We start from the raw sequence: 13,701 nt of genomic DNA on the forward strand, positions 1-13,701 counted from the left end.
GATAAGCAAACTGTAGTTTATCGCTGTCGTGCCAATTGATCTAAGCTTACCATTTGCATTACCAACAAGTCACCCTGTTTTACTACCATGCATAATTTCTCTATACATAGCTGTGGTTACCGCTACAGTATGAAAAAGGATAGATTACTACACACCTCATAGAGAAGGCATAGAATCATAGACCGACACCATGAAAAGACAGCTAAACTTTTGGCTTTTACTCAAGTCCTTCATAAAAAAGCAGAAAACACACACACACACACACACACACACACACACACACACACACACACACACACACACACACACGCGCGCGGTTACTGTCTGTCTGCTCCCTCCCCCCCCCCCCCCCCGCCCTCCCCCCCCTCCAGGAAGTTAAAAGTTTAGCAGTCTTTTCATAGCACTGCCTGCAATTCTACACCTCCTCTATGTAATGGGTAGCAATCTATCCTTCGCATATTGTTACGCAATACTGGACTTTTCATGGTTATTTGGAGGGTATTCATATGTTAGGACTAGCTTTAGTCATATGTTGTTAATCTTGTAGTTTCCAGAAGTGCATAATGAAACATTTTTGTACATTCAAGGAGTTTTGCCAGTTCCACCAGACTGCTGTAATTCCAAGATATAACTACATTTATAAGAGTAATACAATGTAAATCAATAGGTCAAAATATACAACACACAGCATACGTAACATCAAACAATGGAAAATCCAGGATGGAATGCAACGATAGTATGAAAAGAATAGTTGCTACTCACCAAATAGTGGAGATGCTGAGTTGCAGATAGGCACAACAAAAAGACTTGTCAGAAAACTCACATTCTTTATGAGGATAGGACAGATAGCATATGGGGATAGAGCATTTGGTTGTCTGTGGACTTGATTAAGGAAACATCCCCTCAGTTCTTACCAATCCAGTAAAAACTCAGATCAGAATGGCCATACAGAGCAACCCCATCATCCCAAATGAGGTGTGTCTTTAACAGCTGCACTGCCTCATTTGGTAAGTCCGCATTGTATAATGTACCTTGATTTACACGGTTTGTTTCAGGTAACATGCAATAAAAAACATAATTTTGTTCTTCATTGCTGGCCTCTGAAGACACTAGTGATGACACGTGGGCTGTTCCCAATTAATTGCAATGTCAAACATAGTGTTGATGTTCTTAGGTGCACACACCGAGATATCCATTGATGACTCCTGGACTGTTGTGCCTCTTGCATCAACTCCAGACTCTGTTCTCTCCATATTCAGTTATGTGCCACCGTCCACCTGAAAAACTAGGCCAACAGACATTACTAGCATTTTACACATGATCTCCTTGTGAAAATTGTAAACCATAATTATATGTTGAAAAACAACAACATGCTGTAGTTATCGCCTTTCATTACGGGACAGTGGTATTACAGTACTATAGTTTGACAACTTACATGCTTGTGGTTAATCCAGATTAACTGAAACGTTAGATACCGCTTCACCAACTCGCATCCAAAATGTCCATTCCAACATAAGAGATCTCTTCCAGTGCTGTAGATCAGTCTGTCACTGTAACCTACATGTAAAAAACTAATATAAATGAAAAAGGAGTATTGTCATCATTTTGTTCTCTGTTACCCACGTTCTCTCACACAATACATCATCAATGTTATTTTTCAGAAATAATAGTTTTTTTTTTTTTTTTTTTTTTTTTTTTTTTTTTTTTTTTTTTATGTCATAAAGGAAGTGCAGGTCACTTAGACCCAGGATAAAGAGAGCCATCTGCCATCGGAAGGCAAAGATGAAGTGGAAGGGTACATCAGTGTTTTACTGGCAACTCCTCATTCCCCCCCTTGCCCCTTGTTTATTGTCATCCATGCCTTCCTGATGTGTGAACGACATATAAGTCCCTTTTATCTTGGGGTCTGAGGGACTTCCCCTTTCTTTTTAACTTCCTCCAATACATGTCTCCTCACAGATAAAGGAGATATTAGTTCTGAAAGCTAGGGTAGTGTATGTCTTCTAAATGTGTCTATTAGCAGTACAGACATTTCTCTTGATATTAAGTACTGGCCAGCAAATCTGCCTCACCATTAAACAGTTTTCTTACGGAATATTCATTTTGACAAAATAAACTTAACTTGTTCTAGAATTCTGCTGCTCATAGAGATAATTCACAAATTCAGTTCGTGCTTGTAAATGATGTCATTTGACACAACCAACATGGTTCAGAGCAACGATGGTCGAAATTTTGAACAGACATTCAAAATTCAAGGCCAAGTTTATCGTCAGATTGGCTGTTTGGCCTTCTTTATCTGTTTCACTTCCAAGATGTTAAAATTCATCCACATTTAACATTTATATGTACAACTTGTTCACCTGCTGTACACACACTACCTTGGTTTTCATTTTGTTAAGCATAACACATGAACTCTGTTTGCTTTCTGTAACCACTGGTATGTATAACTGCAGATTTTCTGCCTGTGGCAAACATTTTCCACATATTGAAACAGTTCTTCATCTTTTTTACTGTCTTCCCTTGCCATCTCAAGGGCTAGAATAGAATTTGTGTGACTTCATCTGTTGTAGGAGGCAGTTGTTGAGCTTTTATGTTGATCACTTGGCTATTATTAGGGCACCCACCAGTTTTAGCTCATTCCACAGCATTTCTCTCAACGGTTTTGGCTTAATTACTTGGTCACCTTTCAGGGTTTGACCTCCACTTTTCTAAATTTTACAGCTGTAAGGGCTGTTCGGAAAAGGACACCATATATGGCGCACAATTTATCCATCGTGTGCTGTGATCTTCTACACCTGCTATTGGTGGATTTGTATTTGCATCTGAAAGCCAGTGTTGTAGCCGATTTAGTGTAGGAAGTGTCATAATGTGCCTTCACCATTGTAGACACCTGACAATGTAGGGATTGCATTGCCGATGCTAGAGCTGTAACGTGCCCATGTATGCTGAGGAGTAGATGCCTGTCTAGTCTTTGTTGCCAGGACTCCGGGCAACGTGTACTGTGCCAGATGCCTTTGTCATGGTTGGGTGCCACCCATGGGGAGAGCCTCAGATCGGAGTGGCATCAGGGCAGACAATCCATGATGAAACTGATTAAACACATGCATATTTGTGGCTGTGCCAACATGGCAGTTCTAACAGGGGGGTGGGGAGAGGGGAATTTAATGCAGAGGCCTTAAACACCAAGATGTTTCCGTCTTGGGCCATGCTGAAAGTTGGGCAAGAAAATGGAGTGGTGGTCAGTTCACACATTTCTTGGTATTCTCCAGGACCGATGGAGAATCTTTTGCACCAGTGAAGCCACTTCAATTTGAAAAAGTTGAGGATAGATTTGGAGAAGTTGCTGGAATAGAGAAAATACAAAATGGATCTTTGTTATTGAAAAATTTGACTTGTAGCCAATCACGAGCACTTCAGGTCTTTGGCAAGCACAGGGTTACGCCATTTATCATTTCTCCCTGTAACAGACTCAACTGGATTAAAGGAATCCTTTTCCATTGGGATCTAATAATACAGATAGAGGAAGAACTGCTTGCTAAACTAGAGTGGCATGGAGTAAATTTTGTTTATCACAATCAGAAAGGACCTAACGCAAATAGGGTGATGGCTTTTATTCTAGCCTTTAGTGGAAATGTTTTACCTGAGAAAATTAAGGTCATGGTCTATAAGCAGATCCTATTTTGCTCCTCCCATGGGACGTTTTAGGCAGCAGAGATTATGACACATTTCCTCCTCCTGTATTAATGAGGTTACTTGTGGGTTGTGCAGGAGGACACTGCATGAGTGCAGTCCATGCAATGAACACATGTGTAAACTGCCCAGAACACCAGTTGCCTGTTCACTGACACATTCAGTTTTCAAAAGGGTGAAGAAAATCCAGGAATGTAAAGCACTTGACTACCTGTCTTACGAAGATGCTAAGAAAAACTGTGAGTGATTTCACACAGTAGATACGATTATAAACTTTGCAAAAATTCTGGCAAAATCCACACGTATCACAATTAAAATGTCTCAAATAGCAGCTCCTGGCCCTGGACACAGTCAGTGCCTGTTTTCTTCAGTTGGCGGTGGGGACAGTTCCTTTGATCCTCAAACCCACAGCATCAATGGTAACCATCCTATTACTGCAGCTGGAGATGCCTTGTCCTTCTCAAACTTCACAAGGGAACAGGACACCTTCCAAGGTGCCTTCTTCCCAGGACACCCCCCTGTGGGTTCAGGGGTAAGAATAGGCCTGCGGTATTCCTGCCTGTAGTAAGAGGCGACTAAAAGGAGTCTCAAATGTTTTGGCCCTTATGTGTTGGTCCCCTGTCGGGTTTGACCTCCAAATCTCAAAATTATTCTGAAGAGCGAGCTGATTGGGGAAGGGCACCTTACTTGGTGCTTTGTGTCCATTGTGTGTTGAGACCTTTCGCCATCTTATTTGTTGTTGCACTGCAGTCCTGCCCGCTCTCCATCTCTTGGGCATGGATACGTTCCTGTCTGCACTGACCACGACCATGGACTAATTGTCACCTAATATCCAGCATGGTAGCCAGTCCGTTGTGGTGGGGCCATCATGTATCCTGTTGGTTGTAGTCCCCCCAACACAGGGATCGCTCTGCTGATGCCTGCGCCGTTAACTCCCACGTGTGCCAGGGAGTAGATGCCTATCTCCCTGGGGCATTGGGACTCCTGGCAATGGCCATCCTGCCAGGTGGCCCTTGCTGAAGCTGGGTGGCAACTGTGGGGAGGGCCCTTGGTCAGAGTGGGTGGCATCAGGGCAGATGACCTGCATTGAAGCGTGGTACATAATCTCTTGCTGGTGGCCAGTCGCCAGCAGTCTCTAAGCGTTCCCGGGCTCAATTTAATGCTCAGAAATATGATCCCAAAACATTCCCCTGGGAGACCACACTGTGGGAAGAGCATAAGTCTCAGGATGGCAGTGACAGTTATTCGCCCCGGTTCCTAGTTTTTATGAAAGCTGATGGGGAGTCTTTCATGTCCACAAAGCCTCAGCATTTAGAGGACAAGTTTGGGTAGATGGAGGGCTTGTCCAAAATGCGCTCTGGGTCAGTATTAATAAAAACGGCATCCTCTGCCCAGTCATGAAGGTTACTTGCTTGTGACAAGTTGGAGGATGTTTCCGTTACGATCACACCCCATAAGAGTTTAAATATGGTCCAGGGTATTATTTTCCATAGGGACTTACTTTTGCAGTCTGATGACGAGCTGAGCGCCAATTTAGTGTGTCGATGTGTTCATTTCGTCCGGCGCGTTCATCGGGGTCCTAAGGATAATCAGATTGCTTCCGGTGCCTTCATCTTGGCCTTCGAGGGTGATATATTACCGGAGAAGGTCAAGGTGATGGTCTACTGCTGTGTTGTCAAGCCCTTTATCCTTCCCCCGATGCGGTGGTTAAGTACTGGAAGTTCGGCCATATGTCTTCCCTCTGTACTTCCAGCCTCACATGTCGAGATTGCGGATGCCCGTCACATCCCAATACTCTATGTGCCCTGCCTCCCATCTGTGACAACTGTGGAGAGCATCATTCACCTTGCTCGCCAGGCTGCAGGATCTTACAGAAAGAGCGAAAAATCATGGAATGTAAGACCGTCGACCGACTGACCTATACTGAGGCTAAGAGGAAATATGACTGACTACATCCTGTGTGAATGACAGCTTCATATGCCGCTGCTCCAACAACTGTCCTAGCCCCATCAGTTCAGCGAATTCCAGCCAGACCGCCGAGCCGTACAACTCCACATGCCCCCTTGCCCATGGGGGGCACTACCCACCCTGTTGCTTCTGCGCAACCTCGGGAGCAATACCCCTTCCACCCATTAGGGGTGTCCGTCCCCACTTCTAAGCCCGAGAAGGGTCCCACTTCTTCTGCTCTCTTGCTTGCAAGGAGTCCCTTGGATCCTTCCCTTCCCAGGTTTCCACAAGTGGGAAGGACGACGCAAGACAGTAGAAAAAGTGCCCACAAGCAGCTGGTTATGGGGCTTCCATCCCAGAGACTGAATTGGTGAAGCCCTCCCAGCCAGTGAAACCCAAGGAGCAGCGAGAGAAGTCCAAGAGGAAGACCTCTAAGGTCAAGGAACTTGGGGTGGCATCCGCCCCACCGCAACCTTAGAGTTCTGCGTCTGAGGATGAGGTGGAGATCCTGGTGTCTGCTGAGGTCCTAGATCTCACTGGTCCCTTGGACACAATGGATAGCACTTGCACAGGTGCTCAGTTGGTGGCAGCAGATGACCCAGCAGCGTAATCTGCCTCCTCAGTCCCTTCACACCTTTCTCGGCCATGGACAATGTCATCCTCCAGTGGAACTGCAGCGGGTTTTTCCACCATCTTGCTGAGCTCCGACAACTTCTCAGCCTTTACCCTTTCCTCTGCATTTCTCTTCAAGACACTTGGTTTCTGGTGATATCGAACCACCACCTTCTGTGGCTATTGGAGTTGTTATAGGAACCGGGCAGCTTATGAAAGGGTATCTGGTGGCATCTGCATCTACGTTCTTCACTCCCTTCACAGCGAGTCTGTCCCTCTACAAACACCTTTAGAGGCTGTCGCTGTTTGGGTGTGGACGCCTCAGGCTGTTACTGTCTGCAATCTGTTTCTTCCACTGAATTTTGATGTCCTGCGGCATGTCCTGGCTGCGCCGATAGCCCAATTGTCACCACCTTTTCTGTTACTGGGCAACTTCAACACCCATAACCCTCTGTGGGGTGGATCAGTGGCAACAGGACGAGGCAGCACCGTTAAGCATGTATCAGCACAGCTCGACCTTTCCCTTTTAAATGATGGTGCCTTCACACATTTCAGTGTGGCACATGGCACAAACTCAGCCATCGACCTTTCGATCTGCAGCCATAGCCTCTTACCATCTGTCCAATGGAGTGTGCACGACGACTTGTGTGGTAGTGACCACTTTCCAATCTTTCTGTCACTGCCACAGTGTCACTCTTCTGGGCGCCCCTGCAGGTGGGCTATGAATAAGACTAACTGGGATTTGTTCTCCTCCATTGCCACTATTGTGCCTCTTTCCAATGATGCCACTGATGTGGTGGTTCATTCAGTCACCAACGACATCATTACTGCCACAGAATCTGCCATTCCCTGTTCTTCTGGGTCCCCTCGGCGGAGGACTGTGCCTTGGTGGTCGCCTGAGATTGCTGAGGTGATTAAAGATCGCAGGCGGCGATTAAAGATCGTCACAAGTGGCATCCCTCATTAGAACACCTCATCGCCTTTAAACGGCTCCGTGCATGGGCCTGCCGCATCATTTGCCAACACAAGCAGGAGTGCTGGGAAAGGTATGTCTCCACCATTGGCCTCCGTACCTCTCCATTGCAGATTTGGGCCAAGATTAGGCGACTCTATGGCTATCGGACCCCCATCAGTGTCCCTGCGCTTTCACTGAATGGAGCAGTCTGTACTGAATCCGACACTATTGCCAACCGCTTAGCAGAGCATTTTGCTCAGAGTTCTGCTTCTGCGACTTACCCACTGGCCTTCCGCTCCCTGAAAGAGTGCTTGGAACATTGGAGCATTTCATTTCACACGCGCACCCTGAATCATACAATGTTCCGTTCAGTGAGTGGGAATTCCAAAGTGCCCTAGCTGCTTGCCCTGATGCGGCTCCCGGACCAGATCGCATACACTGTCAGATGCTCAAATGCCTCTCGGTGGACTGCCAGCGGCGCCTCCTAGACTTTTACAACCATATCTGGGTTGAGGGTGAGTTCCCGTCGCAATGGCGGGAAAGCATCATAATCCCCGTTCTGAAACCTGGCAAGAACTCACTGGAGGTAGACAGCTACTGCCCCTTAGCCCCGCCAATGTTCTTTGCAAGTTACTCGAACTCATGGTGAGCCGGCGGTTGAGTTGGCTCCTTGAGCCTTGTCACCTCCTGGCTCAGTCCCAGGGGTGGTTTTCGCCAAGGACACTGCACCATCGACAACTTAGTGTACCTAGAGTCTGCCATTCAGTCAGCCTTTTCCCAGCGACAACACCTCATTGCCGTCTTTTTCGATCTCACAAAGGTCTATGATACTACTTGGAGCCACCACATTCTTGCTACTCTGCATGAGTGGGGTCTTCGGAGACCCCTCTCGATTTTTATACAGAACTTTTTTTCTTACGGCACTTTCCGAGTTCGTGTTGGTGCTTCCCATAGTGCACCCCATTCACAAGAGAATGTAGTCCCGCAGGGCTCTGACCTGTGCGTTCCACTCTTTCTAATTGCCATCAATGGTCTTGCGCTCGCAGTACGATCATCACTCTCTCCCCTCCTTTATGCTGATGATTTTTGTATTTCTTTCTGCTCCTCTTCTACTGTTGTTGCTGAACTCTGTCTGCAGGGAGCTATACGGAAGGCGCAGTCATGGGCCCTCAATCATGGCTTTCGGTCTTCCTCCACCAAAACTTGTGTGATGCACTTCTGTTGCCATCATACCGTCCACCTCAATCCCAGACTTTACCTCGATGACCAACTACTAGACGTAGTGGAGACTTACCACTTCCTGGGTCTGGTCTTTGATGCCCGCTTAAGTTGGCTTCCCCATATTCGTCAGCTTATAGACAAGTGCTGGCTGCATCTCAATCTCCTTCGCTGCCTGAGCCACACCAGCTGGGGTGCTGATCGTCGTACACTACTGCGGCTGTACCAAGCCATTGTACAGTCCTGTGTTGATTACGGAAGCATGGTGTATGGTTCAGATGCCCCTTGTGTACTGGGCCTGCTAGACCCTGTCCACCACTGTGGAGTTCGCCTTGCTACGGGAGCCTTTCGATGTAGCCCTGTGAACAGCCTCCTTGTAGAAGCGTGCCTTCCTCCATTGCAGCTCCGGTGGCAACTATTGCTCTCAAACTACACTGCACACATCCATAGTTCACCTTAACACCCAGATTACCGTCTTCTTTTCCCCAATACGGCGGTCCATCTCCAGCAATGGCAGCCCAAAATTGTAAATCCCTTTGCCGTCCGTATCCGGTCACTTCTTCATGACCTTGATGCTTCCCCCCTACCACCTTTCCTGTAGACTTGTTTCCATACTCCTCCATGGTCAGTACCTTGGCTGCTGCTTTGGCTCGACCTATTGCTTGGCCCCAAAGGCTCAGTCCCACCTGAGGTCCTCTGCCGGACCTTCCTCTCTGTTCTTGGCAAGTTGGGGGGTTCAGGCATCATCTACACTGATGGCTCCCTGGTCGACAGTCTCGTTGGCTTTGCTTACGCTCATGTTAACCATACAGAACAACTCTCCTTGCTGGTTGGCTGAAGCGTATTCACTGCAGACCTGGTTGCCATCTATTGTGCTCTTGAACATACCCACTCCTGCTCTGGTGAGTCCTACGTCATTTGTAGTGACTCCTTGAGCAACCTAAAAGGTGCTTCCCTAGGCATCCTTTGGTATTGTTAATCCTGGAGTCTCTTTCTGCCCTGTACAGGAGTAGACTCTCAGTGACCTTCATTTGGACCCCAGGCCATGTAGGGGTACTGGGCAATGAACATGTTGGCTGCCTGGCCAAACAGGCCACCAGTAAACCACCTCTGAACATTGGCCTCCCGGATACCGATTTGCGAGCAGTCTTCCGCTGCAGTGTGTTCGCGGCTTGGGACGGTTAATGGCACAACCTGAAAACACCAAACTAACTCTGCACTATCAAGGAGATGACGAATGTGTGATGGTCATCCATGCGAGCCACTCGCAGGGAATCAGTCGTCCTTTGTCGGCTCCAAATTGGCTACACCTGGTTGACGCACAGCTATTTACTGCACTGTGAAGACCCGCCTCTATGTTGCTGTGGGTTGGCTTTGACGGTGGTCCACTTATTGTTGGCCTGTCCCCTTTTAACTGTGCTCCGGCAGATGTTTGCTCTGCCTGATACGCTCCCTGACCTTTTAACAGGTGACACTGCCATGGCTGGCTTAGTTTTGCATTTTATGCGGGCAGGGGACTTTTACCACCTGATCTAAGTGTTTGTCATTCTTTGTATTGAGTTTGGCTTTTGTCCTACGATTTTAGACTTGGTTTTTTAGTGTGTTTCTAGGTGGTTGGCTTTTCCTTTTGCCTCTATGGTCGGCCAACCACAGTCACACTCCGTGTGCTTTTAATTCCTTTTGTCTGGTCTCTGTGTGAGTGAGTCTTTTTTGTCCTGTGTCATCTCTTGTCATCTCCATTGTTTGTTTTTATTCTTTGTGGGTTTTTGGAAAAAGGGACCGATGACCCTTGCAGCCTGGTCCCTTCAATCCCACAAACCAACCATCTTCCCAGGACAAAAAAGACTAGTAATCTACCACTGACCAGTGGCAGAATGAGCCACAGATTGCAGGTCATATAAGAAAATGGTCCTCTTCTGTTCCAGAAGTAAAGACAGGGAAATCCTCACTGAAACCCAAACCTCACAGGGATGAGAGGGAAAAATTACATGTTGGCTCCAGTCGATCCTGCCCCCATGAACTGAACTGTAATTGCTACCATCACCACCTGCCCAAACTCCATCAGGGATTCAAAAACTAAACTATCAAAGTACACAGAAGAAGCTATATAATTTGTGGGTTGACCGAAATGTCCAATCCCAACCAACGGCTTTGACCCGTGACGTAGGGCTGTTGGGGTGTGTGGCATCATGGCGGCGCGGAGTTTGGTGTGTAAGTGTGGCATGCTTGTAGGTGTCGTCGTGTTGCTGTTTGTGGTGCCCTCAGGTGGTGTGCTTAGGGGTTTCGTGTTGTGTGGTGTATTGGGTTCAGTTTGGTGTTACTGCTTGTTCTGGGTGGTTCTCGTTTTGGCTGTGTGTGGAGAGGAATTGTTTTCAGTGAGTTAATGATTTAGTGCTTTTGTGTTAAAGTTATTGTAGTGCTGTTTCCTGTAGGTCATGTGTTAATTTGAGTAAATTAATTTTTTGCTGCTCTTGTTAGGTATGGATAAGCCGGATAAAATTAACACTGTGCGCTTGCATGCTGAGATGGTGGTGAGTCCGTTTGAGTTGATTAAATTTCTCCAGCTCTTTGGCTTGTTGGTGGAGGTTGTGAAGTGTGCTGTTTGTAGGCATGGCATGAAATTGGCAGAAGTTCTGGCATCTCGGACCAGGGATGGTTATACATGGCAGTGCCGTAGGGTTAATCTATGGTGCTCCATACATCACGGTTCCTGATTCGAGAAGTCTAGGCTGGGCATGCGCGAGATTCCTATCAGTTTTTGCACGTATGAGACTGATGAGAGTGAGAGGAGTGTGGTTTTCGTTTTGTCGTGAATTATGTTCTAACTTTATTAAATAAAGGGGTAAGTTGGGTGGACCTGGGATTGTGGTGGAGGTGGACAAGACACAGCTTGGGAAAAGGGAGTATGGTTGGTCTGAAGGTTTAGAGGGCTGTTGTATTGGGAGGGGGGGTGGATGTTCGGAATGTGTTTTTAGGGTTGTGGAGGGGCGGTCTAAGAGGGAATTACTGGGGGTAATTCAGGAGTTTATAGAACCATGTTCTACTGTAGTTTCTGATGTTTTTCCTTCTTATAGGGGTTTGGGTGAGAGGGGGTAAAATCATTTAGTGATGAACCGTAGTTCAGAGCTTAAAAATTATGAGACAGGGGCTTGTACGAACACCATAGAGGGGATGTGGGGGGCCGTTAAGTCAGTTCTAGGGAGGGGGAAGAGGCGCTTTTCTAAATTTCAGTCTCATTTAGTTGAGTACCATTGGCGGAAGAGCGTCCCTGAGGTCTATTGTTTTGTTTTTCTTCGGGTTTTTAAGGGCTATCAGTAAGATGTATAGGCCGAAGGTAGGTAGTTAGGGTGGTTCTTGTGGGTGGGTGGCTGCAGTTCGGGAGTGGGGGGGGGGCGGCGGCTTAGTTGTTGGTAGTGTTTGTTGGGGGGGGGGGGAGTGTGTGTTGGTTTGTGATTTAGTTGCGGGGGATCCATTTTGTTGTAGTTTTTGTTGTTGAGTTGTAGTGTGTGATTGAGATTTGTTTATTTTATTTTATTTTTTTGTTTATGGGTATTTTATTTTGGGATGAGAGGGAGGTTGGGTCTTTCTTTTGGTTGTGTGTGCGTGCGTGCGTGTGGTGGCTGACCTAGGTTGCGGCACCAGAACTTTTATTGTGGTAAGCGTTTTTTAAAAAGTGTATCTGTTGTGTGTTGTTGTGGCTGGTGGGGTGGTTCTGAGTTGTGTGATTTACTGTGTTGGTTTGTAGGTATGTTGTTGCCTGAAGGGAAGTTTTGTATTCCAATTTGTGGTCATATCTGTGGGTTTTTTGGTATTGGGAGTCTTTGTTGACCTATGTGGGTGAAGGGAACTGTTAGATTCCAATGGGTGGTTGTAGCTGTGGGTGTTCCAGTTTCGGGAGTTGGTGTTGAGCTATATAGGTCAAGGGAAGTATTCGATTCCAATTTGTGGTGGCTTTGGGCGTTCTGGGATCGGGAGCTGCTGTTGAGCTATATAGGTCAAGGGAAGTGTCTGATTCAAGAGGATATTGTGTTTAGTGTGAATTTGGGGAGTTTTGTGTTGTTGGTTTTTTTGTCATTTTGTGTGGTTTGGTATTGTGGTGTGTGTTTAAATTTGTTTATATTTACTTTTTCCCCACCCAAAAACTCCCAATTTCCCATGCTTGTCCTGTTTGTTTGATTAGGTTTTTCGATGCATTTTCATGTTTGTTGTCATGTTTACGTAATGGCGTCATAGGCGCCATATTGATGTCATAGTGGATGGTTGTTTCTGCCATATTTATTTTAATTTTTCTGGAGACCGACAATTTCCTCTGTAGAAATCGACATGTGTTCTGCAAACGGTGTTCATTTCAAGCCCAGCTTTCTCTGTTTGTCCACAAGAGCCATAAGCAAGTAGATACCAGCACTCAGGTAATTGCCATGTTCCTTGCATTTGTGGAAGGTATGACTTAGTGTGTAACATCAGAAATTACTTGAGACTTTTTGCAGGTGGTGCTTTTGTATACACACACATTGCAATGCTAGAAAATTGCAGCTAAGTGCTGTAAAAAGTGCAGAGCATCAGTGCTTGATGTAAGAGTAGGCAGTTGACTCTCAACATATGTTGTGATGTCCGGAATTAAAAAAAAAAAAAAAAAAAAGGGGGGGGGGGGGTGGTATATTTTTTTTTTTTTTTTTTTTTTTTTGTTTTGTTTTGTTGAAAGGAAAGAAAGAAAAAAGGGTGAATAAAGGTGAAGGGAAGTGGTTCTATTTTTACTGGAATGAACTTATTGATGGACATCACAAAAATTTATTTTACCTATATATTTTTTTTTTTCATCGAAGAAGACAACACAACACATATATAAGAAATCATCACACTAATATTATCCACAGAATGATCGTTTCACAAGACACTTTCTAGCTCGACTGACTCTTAAGACTGAACAAGACTCGACTGACTCTACTCTCTCTCTGGACCACAGCCTCTTCACGTCCCTCTGGACCAGAGATTTCAACTGTGATTCGCACGCCGATTATTTAATTAATCGTACAGCCGCTGGGCGCGCGCTTGGCGCGTCATTTAAATGGGGTTAAACGCACACCGCGAGAGGCGTGGGCTAGCGGTGTCTTACAGGTATCGCCACAATGTATAATGTATTGTGGCTAAAAAGGTGGAAAGACATGGTATTGAATGACTATTCTTTTACTGAACAATATCTGGAAATGGTCTCATCCATTAATTATATGGGTATGTGTATGAAACAGCTGAAAATGGAATGACAATAAAACTAATTGCAG

General features: G+C 46.0%; 1 protein-coding gene across 1 annotated transcript in view; it reads left to right on the forward strand.

The window, feature by feature from the left end:
- LOC126342669 (phenylalanine--tRNA ligase alpha subunit) overlaps positions 1-13,701 on the forward strand; it is a 121,791-nt gene that overhangs the window by 671 nt on the left and 107,419 nt on the right. The gene's annotated exons all lie outside the window — the stretch shown is intronic.

The sequence above is a fragment of the Schistocerca gregaria genome, chromosome 1 (assembly GCF_023897955.1).
Source record: "Schistocerca gregaria isolate iqSchGreg1 chromosome 1, iqSchGreg1.2, whole genome shotgun sequence".
NCBI lineage: Eukaryota > Metazoa > Arthropoda > Insecta > Orthoptera > Acrididae > Schistocerca > Schistocerca gregaria.